The sequence below is a fragment of the Pseudophryne corroboree genome, chromosome 4, assembly GCF_028390025.1.
Source record: "Pseudophryne corroboree isolate aPseCor3 chromosome 4, aPseCor3.hap2, whole genome shotgun sequence".
Classification (NCBI taxonomy): domain Eukaryota; kingdom Metazoa; phylum Chordata; class Amphibia; order Anura; family Myobatrachidae; genus Pseudophryne; species Pseudophryne corroboree.
The window spans coordinates 169985453-169998986 of record NC_086447.1 but is presented as its reverse complement, the minus strand read 5'-3'; the positions used below and the strand labels follow the sequence as shown (position 1 = coordinate 169998986).

Below are 13534 nucleotides of genomic sequence, written 5' to 3'. Positions count from 1 at the left end.
CCTCCCCAGTACACATTAATGACTCCGCCCCTCCCCAGCACACATTAATGACACCTTCCTCCCCAGTACACATTAATGACACCTTCCTCCCCAGCACACATTAATGACACCTTCCTTCCCAGCACACATTAATGACACCTTCCTCCCCAGCACACATGAATGACACCCGCCCTCCCAGCACACATGAATGACGCTCGCCCTCCCCAGCACACATGAATGACACCCCCCTCCCCAGCACACATTAATGACCCCCCCTCCCCAGCACACATTAATGACACCGCCCCTCCCCAGCACACATTAATTACCCCCCCTCCCCAGCACACATTAATGACACCCCCTTCCCCAGGACACTATAATGACACTCCTCCCGAGCACATATTAATGACACCCGCCTCCCCAGCACACATTAATGACACGCCCCCCTCCCAGCACACATGAATGACACCGTCCCTCCCCAGCACACATGAATGACACCCCCCCTCCCAGCACACATTAATGACACCTTCCTCCCCAGCACACATTAATGACACCCCCTTCCCCAGCACATATTAATGACACCCCCCTCCCAAGCACACAATAATGACACCCCCCAGCACACATTAATGGCACCCGCCGACAGGGGCGTATCTACCCATTGGCCAGGATGGCACTCGCCAGGGGCGCCGCCAGACTGTGCCACCCAAGGCCAATGGGTGGAAACCCTTAAGCCATAGTGTCTGGCAATACCTGTTGTGCCGAGCTGCCTGTGCATTGCCTGGGATGGAGGGCGGGGGATCGCTCAGCAGGCAGTGTCCGGCACCGCAATGCACTACAGGGAAGAAACTGAAAATAAACTACAACTCCCAACAACCCTTGCTGTCGGGAGCTCCCGGCAGCAAGGGCTGCTGGGAGCTGTAGTTTATTTTCAGTTTCTTCACGTAGTTTGTTGTTGTGGACTACAGCTATGTGCTGGGAGGGGGATGGGGACAATGGCTATGTGCTTGGGGAGCTGAGGGGCTATGTGCAGGGAGGGGGAACTATGGCTATCTATGCTGGCAGGGAACTATTGTTACGCGATGGGAGGGGGTGGGGACTACTGTATGACTGTGTTGGGAGAGGTGGAGACTACAGCTATTGCTTGGGGAGGTGGGGCTATGGCTATTTACTGAGAGGGGACTATGGCTATGTGCTGGGAGAGGGATGGGAACTATGACTGTATGACTGTGGGGGCTTATCTGACACTGTGGGGGCATATGTGTATCTGGCACCATGGGGGCATATGTAGCACTGTGCAGGCATACCTGGCACTATGAGGGCATATCTGGCACCTTGTGGGCATGTGTATCTGGCATTATGGGGGCATATATTTGTCACTGTGGGGGCATATGTGTATCTGGCACTGTGGGGGCAAATCTAGCACTGTGGGGGCATATGTGTATCTGGCACTGTGGGGGCATGTGTGTATCTGGCACTGTGGGGGCATGTGTGTATCTGGCACTGTGGGGGCATGTGTGTATCTGGCACTGTGGGGGCATATTTGTATTTGGCACTATTGGGGGCATATGTGTATCTGGCACTGTACTATTGGGGTCTTATGTGTATCATGCCCCCATTTTCATTGGCCATGCCACATGTGGCATGTGGCCACACCCAAAGCACAGTACCACTAAGATTTTTTTTCTACTTACACCACTGAGTAGTGCGCTGTACTGTACTTCTTTGTACTACTATTTGATCATAATACCTTGCCTTGGGTGGCATTGCCACTCAGCCAGGCCAAGCACAGTGTTATAAGAATTACTATGTGGGCATAATGTGTAAAGGGAACTGCTACTGTGTGGGCATGATATGTATAAGGGTTACTACTGTGTAGCTTAATTTGAATTGGGGGAACTATTGTATGGTCATGCCGCCTTCCCACAAGATCATGTCCCTTTTTTGTACATGCACCTTCACTATATCAAATATAGGGAGCACCAGTCCCTTACTTTGCCAGGGGCGCCCGGAACCCTAGATACACCCCTGCCCGCCCAAGCACACATGAATGACACCTGCCCTCCCCAGCATACATTAATGACACCCCCCTCCCAGCACACATTAATGACACCCCCCCTCCCAGCACACATTAATGACACCCGCCATAGCACACATTAATGACACCCCCCCTCCTCCGCACACATTAATGACACCCGCCTTCCCAGCACACATTAATTAAACCATTAACCCCAGCACACATTAATGATACTCCCATCACCAGCACATTAATGACACCCGCCCTAGCACACATTAATGACACTCCTCTCCAGCACACATTAATGACCCCCCCTCCCCAGCACTCAATGACACCTCTCCCCAGCACACATTAATGACACCCCCTCCTCAGAACACATTAATGACACCCTTAACCCCAGCACACATTAATGACACCCACATTCCCTCCAACTGTACCTTTTTGGCAGGTACAGTACCTTTTTTTAATGGTCTGTACCGATTTTTGGGTCAAACTTCCATTGAAAGTATAGGAAAAGGGGCGTGGCCACACAACCCTTAAGCCATGACCACGCCCCTTTTCAGATTTTGAACCACATTTTGTGTAAAATGTTGGAGGGTATGCACCCACCCCAGCGCACATTATTTACATCCCCCCCTCCCAGCACACATTAATGACCCTCCCCAGCACACATTAAATACACACCCCCCAGAACACATTGACACCCACCCATGCACACATTAATGACCCCCCCTCCCCAGCACACATTTATGACATCCCTCCCCAGCACACATCAATGATCCCCCTCCCCAGCACACATTAATATGACACTCCCCCCAGCGCACATTTGTATGCAGCAGTCTATTTACCTGAGTCTCTGCTCCTTTCTCAGTGTGGCTGCTCCTCTAAGTTCTCTCAAGTCTGCAGGCCAGTGCACTTCCTGTGTATTGGAGCCAGTGCCCCCACCCCCTGAGTTCACCACAGAGTCACAGTGGAGGGAGGGGTGACACTGCTGCCTGTCTTTCTGTTTGACATGTGCAGTGGGAGGAGCAAAAGGGGAGAGGGAAGGGGAGAGGGCCCTGACACAGACAGGCAGGGGCGTATCTACCCAATGGCCAGGATGGCACTCACCAGGGGCGCTGGCCAATGTGGGGCGCTGCCCGGAGGTGCCTCCCATGGCTAAGTGGTAGATTTATAGTAGTGCCTGGCTGCCTCACAGAGACGCAGAAGTCCGAAGAATAGGCACCTACACGGTGGTGTAGTGCACCTGTCATTTCAGCGGCAGGTGCAGACAGAGTGTGTACAACAAGTGGACCCTTCAGCTCGTCCCCTGTTGTCCCTGCAGCCGCTGTAGCTGATGAGGAGGAGCTAGCAAGCTGGACAGGGGAAGCAGCAGGTCAACGTCTGCCGTGGTGAGTACCTAGAGGGCCAGAGGCAGGGTGGCTCCAGTGGCCCTCAAACCATACTTACCGACTTTTCAAATCTCCTCTCCGGGAGATGCCCGGAGAGAAGAAGCAGGTGGGTGGCGCTGAGGGCGGGGCTAACATAATTACATCATTAAGCCCCGCCTACTCACCAGGAAAAGTGCACAGTTTGGTAATATTTGCATAGGGGGTGGAGCTAAAATGACGCGATTAGCATATAATTGCGTCATTAGGCTCCGCCCCCTCCACCAGTCCGCGATTTCGCTATGTCTTTCTTCACATTCTGTCTACTTCACTAGGAAGTGGGCAGAATGCGGGAGGTGTGCCCACTCTTCCGGGTCTGCAGGGGACTACTCGAAAAACCGGGTGTCTCCCGCAGAATCCGGGAGAGTAGGTAAGTATGCCTCAAACTGCGTCAACATGATTTCCCCAGCCTGGTCCAGCCCACTCTGTCCCTACCTGGCAAGCTCAGCCTCCTGGTAGCACAGTGCCACAAATCGTTGGTGTTTAGGGGGCGGGGCCTAAATCCTCAAGTGCCCGTCCCCATCACAGAGACCTGTGTGTAGTCAGGTAGTGTCTCTCCCCCCTCTCTTTCTCTCTGCCTGACACTCTCCCTCTCCTTGACACTTTCTCTGTCTCTCCCTGGCACTAACACTATCTCTCTCCCTGACACTCTCTCTCCATCCATCTCTCCCTGACGGTATGCCATAAGGGTCTGGGACTCAAGGTCGACACCAAAAAGGTCGACACACCTTAGGTCGACACCAATTGTGTGACACACCTTAGGTCGACATGGACAAAAAGGTCGACATGAACAATGTCGACATGGGTCTTTTTATGTTTTTTGGTGTTGTTTTCTTCGTAGAGTGACTGGGAACCCCAATTAGTGCACGCCATGCTTCGGGCAAGGTGCCTTGCTCCGCTACCGCTGCGCTCGGCACAGGTTACTATTCCCAATCGTAGTTCACGTGGATCGTAAAGTATGAACATTTTAAAAAAATGAAAAAATGTTTTTGAAAAACTCATGTCGACCTTTTTCCATGTTGACTTTTGTCCATGTTGACCTAAGGTGTGTCGACCAATTGGCGTCGACTTAAGGTGTGTCAACCTTTTTGGTGTCGACCTGGAGTCCAGATACCATGCCATACCGCCCGACCACCTTGCAGCCTTTACTAATCAACACTGCACTGCCCAGTGCTGTACTCGGCAGCACGGTAGTTCCTGCTGAGGACTGCTGGGAGCGCAATGTCATATTATGCATCGGTCGCTCCCTGACCTGCGTCTGTGCCGAGAAGAGAAGCCTGTCACTGTGTGTGTATTGGCGTAGCGGTGAGCAGCTGGTTGAGAGAGACACACAGTGAAGGAGGGGGACAGGCTGATAGACACAGAGGGGAGGGTGGGGGCAGGCTGAAAGACATAGCGAAGGAGGGTTGGGGGCAGGCTGAAAGACACAGTGAAGTAGGGTGGGGGTAGGCTGTAAAACACAGTGAAGGAGGGTTGGGTGCAGGCTGAAAGACACAGTGAAGTAGGGTGGGGGTAGGCTGTAAAACACAGTGAAGGAGGGTGGGGCAGGCTGAAAGACACAGTGAAGGAGGGTGGGGGCAGACTGAAAGACACAGTGAAGGTGGGTGAGGGCAGGCTGAAAGACACAGTGAAGGTGGGTGGGGGCAGGCTGAAAGACACAGTGAATGGGGGGGCAGGCTGAGAGAGACTGAATTGAAGGTGGCAGGCTGAGAGACACAGTGAATGGGGGTGTGGGGGGGTCAAGCTGAGAATCACAGATTTAAAGGGAGCAGGCTGCGAGATGCAGGGGGAAGATGATGATGTGGCTGAGAGTAGCAGGTGGGAGATGGCGATGTGGCTGAGAGACGCTGGGGGGAGATGATGGTGTGGCTTGGAAGCCAGCAGGGAGAAGATGATGGTGTGGGGACAGATGCAGGAGGTAGAAGGTGACACAGGTGGCATATATCTGGTGGAATCTTTGTTGTATGATGATGGCACAATGTTCCTACACAAACAGGCATCTTCTGGATCTGTCAACCAGTAAGGATACATTTCTTCAGAGGTTCCTTAAGGCCTATACACAGTGGGCAATTTTGGGCTGAAAGGAGGTCACTTTTGGTGTGTTGAGCTGCTTTCAGCTCAAAACCGCCCAGTGTGTATGCCACGGCGATGAGCGCTGATGCGTGCTCCAGCTACATCGCCGGCAGCCGCCGTTCATCTACTGGTATCACCAGCAGATGATCGGCGAGATGAACGGCTTTCCATAGCGTCATGCTATGGAAAGCCGTTCACCCCCGCTGACATCACTGGGCAGAGGGGAAAAGCGCTCAGTGTGTATGCATCGCTGGGGGAGGGGGCCCAGAGCCACCGCGGGTGGTGGAGGGTTTGTGTGGGGGTGGCGCGGATGGGGCCCGAAGGTACTGCAAGTGGGGGAGGGGCGGGTAATGCTTCTCCTGCTTCTCATCCTGGAAGCAGCTAAGCTGCTGTCCTCCCTTTGGCAGTGGCTCTCCCGGAGACTCGCACAGCAGCCAGGCATTATTGTTAGCGCCGGTGTCCCAACGCGCCGCATTACAGGGAAGTATATGCACTCAATAAGCTACAGCTCCCAGCAGCCCTTAACGCCGGAATGCTCTGGCGCTAAGGGCTGCAGGGAGCTGTAGTTTATTTAGTGCGTCTACTTCCCTGTGATGTGGCGCTTTGGGACACCGGCGCTAACAATAGTGACTGGCTGGCTGAACTAACTGACTGGCTGAATCAATGTAAAAGGTGAGAGTGCTGTGCAGTGTCAGTGACACTGCACACCCACTGCACTGCACAGCACTGTCACCTTTTACATAGATTCAGCGTCCAGACATTACTCTCCGCGATATCACCCACTCTGTCCGTTACATTAGTCTTCTCGGGGCTTCCAGGCCGGCAGCCTAGGTACTGTGTTGTGGAGTCAGGGTCTCTGGGAATCTGGGCGCGGCTGTGGCGGGGAGGCACTTCTGTGATATCACGTGTAGAGGAGGCTTCGGGGCTCAGAGAGTATGCGGTGCAGGGAGTGCTATGAAAGCCTTCCGCTGCACCGCTTTCATACACATCTATGCCGGTGGCTGCAGCAGCTTATGTTCCACCTGCGCCGTGGCTAGGGAGTGGGGATTGTTGATGCCGGAGGTGGCAGGTGGACTGGCAGCAGGACATAGGATGCTGCAGTAAAAGGATTTTTTTTCCCCCTATCTACAGCGCAGAGACTTGCTGCAGATGCAGTGGCATACCCTCCAGGTGTACCATTTTTGGCAGGTACAGTACCTTTATTTTATGGTCTGTACCGATTTTTGGCTCTCCAAACTTCCATTGAAAGGATAGGAAAAGGGGCGTGACCACGCCACTGTAACCGTGGCCACGCCCCCTTTCCGAATTTGTAGAGATTTTTATGTGTAAATCATTGGAGGGTATGTTGCTGCAGATGCAGTGGGCCTATTTTGGGGTGTGGGCCTAGAGCTGCAGCTCCATCAGCCCCATTGTTAATCCTGCTCTGGGAACACACAGCAGCCAAAGGGCAGAGCCTCCCATTGGATGTAACCTGTGTGGGCAGGTGTTTCTCGCCCAATCAGCTGTGGACTGGGTGTGATAGACCTGCTGCTAACTCAATGAGAGCTCCTAGCCACGCCCAGCGTTATACACACAGGCAGAGTCACAGATCTGGGCTATTATATAGGAGATTATTAAAATCCAAAGATAAAAAGTGTACCAATACACATGACAAATTCAAAAGGCAGGTTGTCCCTGCGACTGTATTAATGATAAAAGATATACTCCAAAATACAGTTGTGCGTATCTACAGTATGTATGGGATCGGCCTAATTGGCAGTCACAAGGGACCCTGGACCAAATCCGTCTTCCGCTCAATTCCACTAGGAAATAACGCGGTCATCTCAAATGTATGTGCAATAAAGTAGAAATAATAAGAGGAAATACAAGTTTGAAGGAAGTAATAAGAGGAGGATCTGCTGTTAGCATTTGGCACAGAGTCAAAATATTTTCATATCTACAACACTCGGTGTTCCCTGAAAGTCTCACATACAAGTACTGACTGAGCCCACACTGTTTAGCTTCCAAGATCAGACGGTATTGGGGGTAATTCCAAGTTGATCGCAGCAGGAATTTTTTTAGCAGTTGGGCAAAACCATGTGCACTGCAGGGGGTGTGGTTCATCAAATCGACAGTATCTAGGTCGACAATGTTTAGGTCGACCACTATAGGTCGACAGTCACTAGGTCGACATGGATGGAAGGGTTTCTAGGTCGACATGTGCTAGGTCGACAGGTCTAAAGGTCGACATGAGGATTTAAAAAAATAATTGGTGTCGTTTTCTTCGTAGAGTGACCGGGATCCCAAATTAGTGCACAGCGTCCCCGCGCATGGTGCCTTCGCTTCGCTCGGCACAGATTACCGTTCCAATCGTAGTCCACGTGGATCGTTAAGTATGAAAAAATGCAAGAAAAGATTATTTTTTTTAAAACTCATGTCGACCTTTAGACCTGTCGACCTAGCACATGTCGACCTTCCATCCATGTTGACCTAGTGACTGTCGACCTATAGTGGTCGACCTAAACATTGTCGACCTAGATACTGTAGATCTTCAGACCGGATCCCCACTGCAGGGGGGGCAGCTATAACATTTGCAGAGAGAGTTAGATTTGGGTGGGTTATTTTGTTTCTGTGCAGGGTAAATACTGGCTGCTTTATTTTACACTGCAATTTAGATTGCAGATTGAACTCACCACACCCAAATCTATCTCTCTCTGCACATGTTATATCTGCCTCCCCTGCAGTGCACATGGTTTTGCCCAACTGCTAAAAAATTTCCTGCTGCGATCAACTTGGAATTACCCCCATTGTGCGTTGTCAGTGTGGTATATGCAGGGCCGGCGCTACCATTAGGCAGCTTTAGGCAGCTGCCTATGAGCGCCAACCACTGGAGGGCGGTACTATAAGACGATTAGAAAATGCTTTCTATATTCTCTCCTCTTCCGTAAGAGATGAGGAGCAGGGATGTTGTAGCCGCTCAAGTGCTGTCGCCGCCCCCCCCCCAATGATAACACATTGTCCTGGCCCCTACTCCATTACAACATTCTGAAATTTATCCGTGCACCCCCTGCCCCTCCAATCTCGAGCATGATGCCCGCACCCATCCCTCCCCCTCCCACCATTTGCCGGCTCTGGCATGTGTCTCGTCTCCTCTCCCCCCCCCCCCGTGGCGAATTGCGGACTCGGGGGCTGCAGGCTCCTGCCCCCTACATATTACTCCTAGCCCCCCCCCTCCCCTCCACAGGCTCAGAGGTTATGCTCCCGCCGCGCGTGTTCCCCCCAGTGATTGCGGACTCTTGCAGTTTGGCTGTCCCTCTCCCCTTATTGCCGCGAGTGCAGGTTCGGTTCCGACGCCCACGTGCGACTTCCAGCCAGCCCCCCAGTGACATACTCCGGCAGGTTACCTGCTGCCCCCCCTGCTACGATTGCAGGCTCCAATGTGTTACTCATCAGAGTAACCATATCACTCCCCCCCCATCCTGCCGCGACTCTCTCACTGCCCCCCCCCCCATGCCCCAGCACACGCAGGGGGGGGGGGGAGTTTCTGGGTACCCAGAAACCCCCCCCGATGGACTGCATTCCTTATTTTAGAAAGCCGCGATCGCAATCGCAGCTACCGCTGCGGGTATGAGGGATCTATTGCCGGCAAAGTCTGCATAGTGACCTGCAGATACTGGGTGCTGCTGTGCAATGCTGTGGTGTGTCCTCTTCATTCCAGTGGCTGTTCCGGTGGCTGGCAGTGTCTCTCCTCTGCAACCCAGGTACATATATGTGCAGTACAATGTATATATTTGTTTAAATGTATAGTATGTGTGTGGTGTGTTTGTGTTATGCATGTTTGTGTGCGGAGTGTATGTATAGTCTGTGTATTTTGCCTACAAACACACACACTGTCACTGTCGTCACTCTCCCTGTCATCACTGTCTCTCCCTGTCGTCACTGTCATCACTCTCCGTGTCATCACTCTCCCTGTCATCACTCTCCCTGTCGTCACTGTCGTCACTCTCCGTGTCATCACTCTCCCTGTCATCACTGTCGTCACTCTCTCTGTCGTCACTCTCCGTGTCGTCACTCTCCCTGTCATCACTGTCGTCACTCTCCGTGTCGTCACTCTCCGTGTCGTCACTCTCCCTGTCGTCACTCTCCCTGTCGTCACTCTCTCTCCCTGACGTCACTCTCCCTGTCGTCACTATCTCTCTCTCTCCCTGTCATCACTCTCTCTCTCCCTGTCATCACTCTCTCTCTCCCTGTCGTCACTGTCTCTCTCTCCCTGTCATCACTCTCTCTCTCTCTGTCGTCACTCTGGCTGTCCCTGCTTTCACAGTTTCAGCTCATTCAGTGTGCTACAATGTGAATGTCGGCTCATTCAGTGTGCTACAATGTGAATGTCGGCTCATTCAGTGTGCTACAATGGGAATTTCGGCTCATTCAGTGTGCTACAAAGTGAATTTCGGCTCATTCAGTGTGCTACAAAGTGAATTTTGTCTCATTCAGTGTGTTACAAGGTGAATTTCGGCTCATTCAGTGTGCTACAAGGTGGATTTCGGCTCATTCAGTGTGCTACAATGTGAATTTCGGCTCATTCAGTGTGCTACAATGTGAATTTCGGCTCATTCAGTGTGCTGCAATGTGAATTTCGGCTCATTCAGTGTGCTATAATGTGAATTTCGGCTCATTCAGTGTGCTACAAGGTGAATTTCGGCTCCTTCAGTGTGCTACAAAGTGAATTTTGGCTCATTCAGTGTGTTACAAGGTGAATTTCGGCTCATTCAGTGTGCTACAAGGTGAATTTCAGCTCATTCAGTGTGCTACAAGGTGAATTTCAGCTCATTCAGTGTGCTACAATGTGAATTTCAGCTCATTCAGTGTGCTACAAGGTGAATTTCGGCTCATTCAGTGTGCTATAATGTGAATTTCTTCTCAGTCAGTGTGCTACAATGTGAATTTCGGCTCATTCAGTGTGCTACAATGTGAATGTCGGCTCATTCAGTGTGCTACAATGTGAATTTCGGCTCATTTAGTGTGCTATACAGTGCCGTTTCTTGGGGCAGGCGAGCAGTGCAACCGCACTGGGCGCCCGCCGCGGCACTAACTGTGGCTCCCTGCTTCCCCCTCCTATTTCTCCCCGAGTAACCCGCTTGGGGGGCGGAGTTTCATGGAATGACGCTGGTGCGTCGTTACGTCACGACGCAACCCCGTCACTCCGTGAAATTCCTTCCCCCCCCCCCGAGCGGAGTACAGAGGGGGATCCAAGTTAGGAAGAGGGAAAGGCCCGCGCGAGGAGCGACTGGTGAGGCGGGCCGAATAGCGGTAATCGCCTCTGTAAGTATTCTCTCTCTCTCTCTCTCTCTCAATGTGTAAAATGGGGACACCTGCTGTAATGTGTGAAATGGGGACTCTTGCCTGCCGCAGTGTGGGGATTTAATGTATCAAGGGCATTGCGGTGTGTGGCATAATATGGTGCAGGGGGCATTACTGTGTGGGGCTTAATATGGTAGAATTTTTTTTTCCTGTGGTGGTCGTAATCTGTTGGAGCAGGGTAAAAAACTGGATTGTGAGGTAGTCTTTTCAGACGAGGCCATGCCCATTTAAATGAGGCCACACCCATTTAGATGAGGCCACACCCACTTGATGGGTGCGCGCGCAAGTTTTTTCTTTTTTCATCTAGGTGTGTGTGTGGGGGGGGGGCACATTTTTTTATGTCATGGGGGCGCATTTTTAAATCTCGCACTGGGAGCCAAATTGGCTAGAAACAGCCCTGGTGCTATAATGTGAATTTCGGCTCATTTAGTGTGCTACAATGTGAATGTCGGCTCATTCAGTGTGCTACAATGTGAATTCCGGCTCATTCAGTGTACTACAATGTGAATTTCGGCTCATTCAGTGTGCTACAATGTGAATTTCGGCTCATTCAGTGTGCTTCAATGTGAATTTCTGCTCGTACCGTGTGCTATAATGTGAAAGGGGCACCAGTACTAGATAGTATAAGGGGTTCTACTACACGGGACATGCCCCCTTTTGGGTCGCCACGCCCCCTTTCCTGGAGCGTGCGCGCCGAAGGCGCATGCATAATTACATCCTTGACTTTTGCATACCCCCACTTTATAATTTCCACTTCGACCATGTGTGCGTATATATATATATATATATATATATAAGACTACATACACACACATATACAGTATATGTGGGGGGGGGGGCAGCTGACAATTTGCCTAGGGTGCTGAGAAACCTTGCACCGGCCCTAGGTATATGATAGTAGTAATGAATAGAATCTGACTCAGGGATCACTAATGAGAGTCCTCCTTGCACTCAAGAAGTGCTGAAACCAGAGTAATATAAATATATAGGGTTTTTAAATAGTAATAGATAAAGTATAGCTGGAAAGAAGTATTAAGGCCAGTACTCACTGGCAGATGTGGGGAGAGATGTGTGCTGAGCGAACCGCTCAGCACACATCTCTCCCCCCGCTCAGCACGGCGCGATGTGTGCTGAGCGTGCGGGGGGCGTGCGGGGGGAGAGAGGGGGGGGGGGTGCTCATTTCACCCAGCAGGTGAAGTGAGCGACCCGCTAGATTGGCCTGCATGCAGGCCAATCTAGCAGCAGCGATAGCGATGTGCGGGACTGTGCATCGCTATTGCTCTGGGGAGTACACACGGAGAGATCACTACTTAAAATCTAAGCAATCTAGTCAGAAGCTTAGATTTTAAGCAGCGATCGCTCCATGAGTACCCCCCTTAAGAGTGCATCTGCTATCTCTGTTAGACACGAGGTCCTGCGCTGCCTAATGGGCCCCTGAATCAGAGATGAAAGTCCATGATAATAATAGGATATCAGTATAGAAAAAATATCCACCATGGTGATCTGTTTATAGAAAAGTGACATTATCATACCTCCCAATTTGACCCTCTCTAGGAGGGACGCAATGCTCTGCTTCTGGAATTTATGATTGCCAGCACCTATGTTGAACAGGTTAATTGATAAGAAAGGTGTTTCAGCACAGGTGATGGCAATCATAAATTAAGAGGGAAGTCCAGGAGCAGAGCATTCTGTCCCTCCATGAGAGGGTCATGTTGGGCGGTATGTCTTATCAATGTGATCTTTTTCATTTAATTTATTGTATCAATTCGAGGGGGGTTGTTGCAATCCTTCCACTAAACCAGGCATTCCCAACCGCGGTCCTCAAGGCACACCAACAGTGCAGGTTTTAGTGATATCCAGGCTTCAGCACAGATGGTTAAATCAAAATAACTGAGCTACTAATTAAGTCACCTGTGCTAAAGCCTGGATATCACTAAAACCTGCACTGTTGGTGTGCCTTGAGGACCGTGGTTGGGAAACACTGCACTAAACTGTTGATTTTGTTCCATTCTCTTTTTGGTGTTAAGTTTGTTAACACAGCAAGCTGCATTTTGATTGAATAGTAAAGTTAGCGCCTGTGTTTGCTTTGCCATTGTGTGATTGATTTAAATGATACAATCTCCTAAAAGGGATCAATGTCTCAATAACATATGGTCTATTTAAACCTATGCTTATAAATTTCTGATTTCACTAGTATCCCTTTGCTGTTGGAGAAAATAGGACAGATCAAAGACACAGGACAAATGCTACATAAGATCAGCACTGTTGAATTAACGGGATCCGGTCTGAAGATCGACAATGTCTAGGTCGACAATGTTTAGGTCGACCACTATAGGTTGACAGTCACTAGGTCGACATGGATGGAAGGTCGACAGGGTTTCTAGGTCGACATGTGCTAGGTCGACAGGTCTACAGGTCGACATGAGTTTTTCCAAAAATTTTCTTTTTTTTTCTTTTTTCATACTCAACGATCCACGTGGACTACGATTGGAACGGTAAAGTGTGCCGAGCGAAGCGGTAGCGGAGCGAAGGCACCATGCCCGAAGCATGGCGAGCGAAGCGAGCCATGCGAGGGGACGCGGTGCACTAATTTGGGATCCCGGTCCCTCTACGAAGAAAACAACACAAAAAAATAAATAAATCCTCATGTCGACCTTTAGACCTGTCGACCTAGCACATGTCGACCTAGAAACCCTGTCGACCT

At 50.9% G+C, this 13534-nt stretch overlaps 1 protein-coding gene across 3 annotated transcripts in view; it reads right to left on the bottom strand.

Annotated features, from left to right (window-relative positions):
• The window catches only part of LOC134909100 (alpha-1,4-N-acetylglucosaminyltransferase-like), a 322027-nt gene that overhangs the window by 242464 nt on the left and 66029 nt on the right, over positions 1–13534 (bottom strand). For 2 of the 3 annotated variants that reach the window (XR_010175852.1, XR_010175851.1), the window contains exon 1: positions 2839–3129. The exons of the other annotated variant lie outside the window; for it this stretch is intronic. The gene's annotated coding sequence lies outside the window, so the exon portion shown is untranslated. Of the gene's footprint in view, positions 1–2838; positions 3130–13534 lie in introns of those variants that run through there. 3 annotated transcript variants of the gene reach the window in all.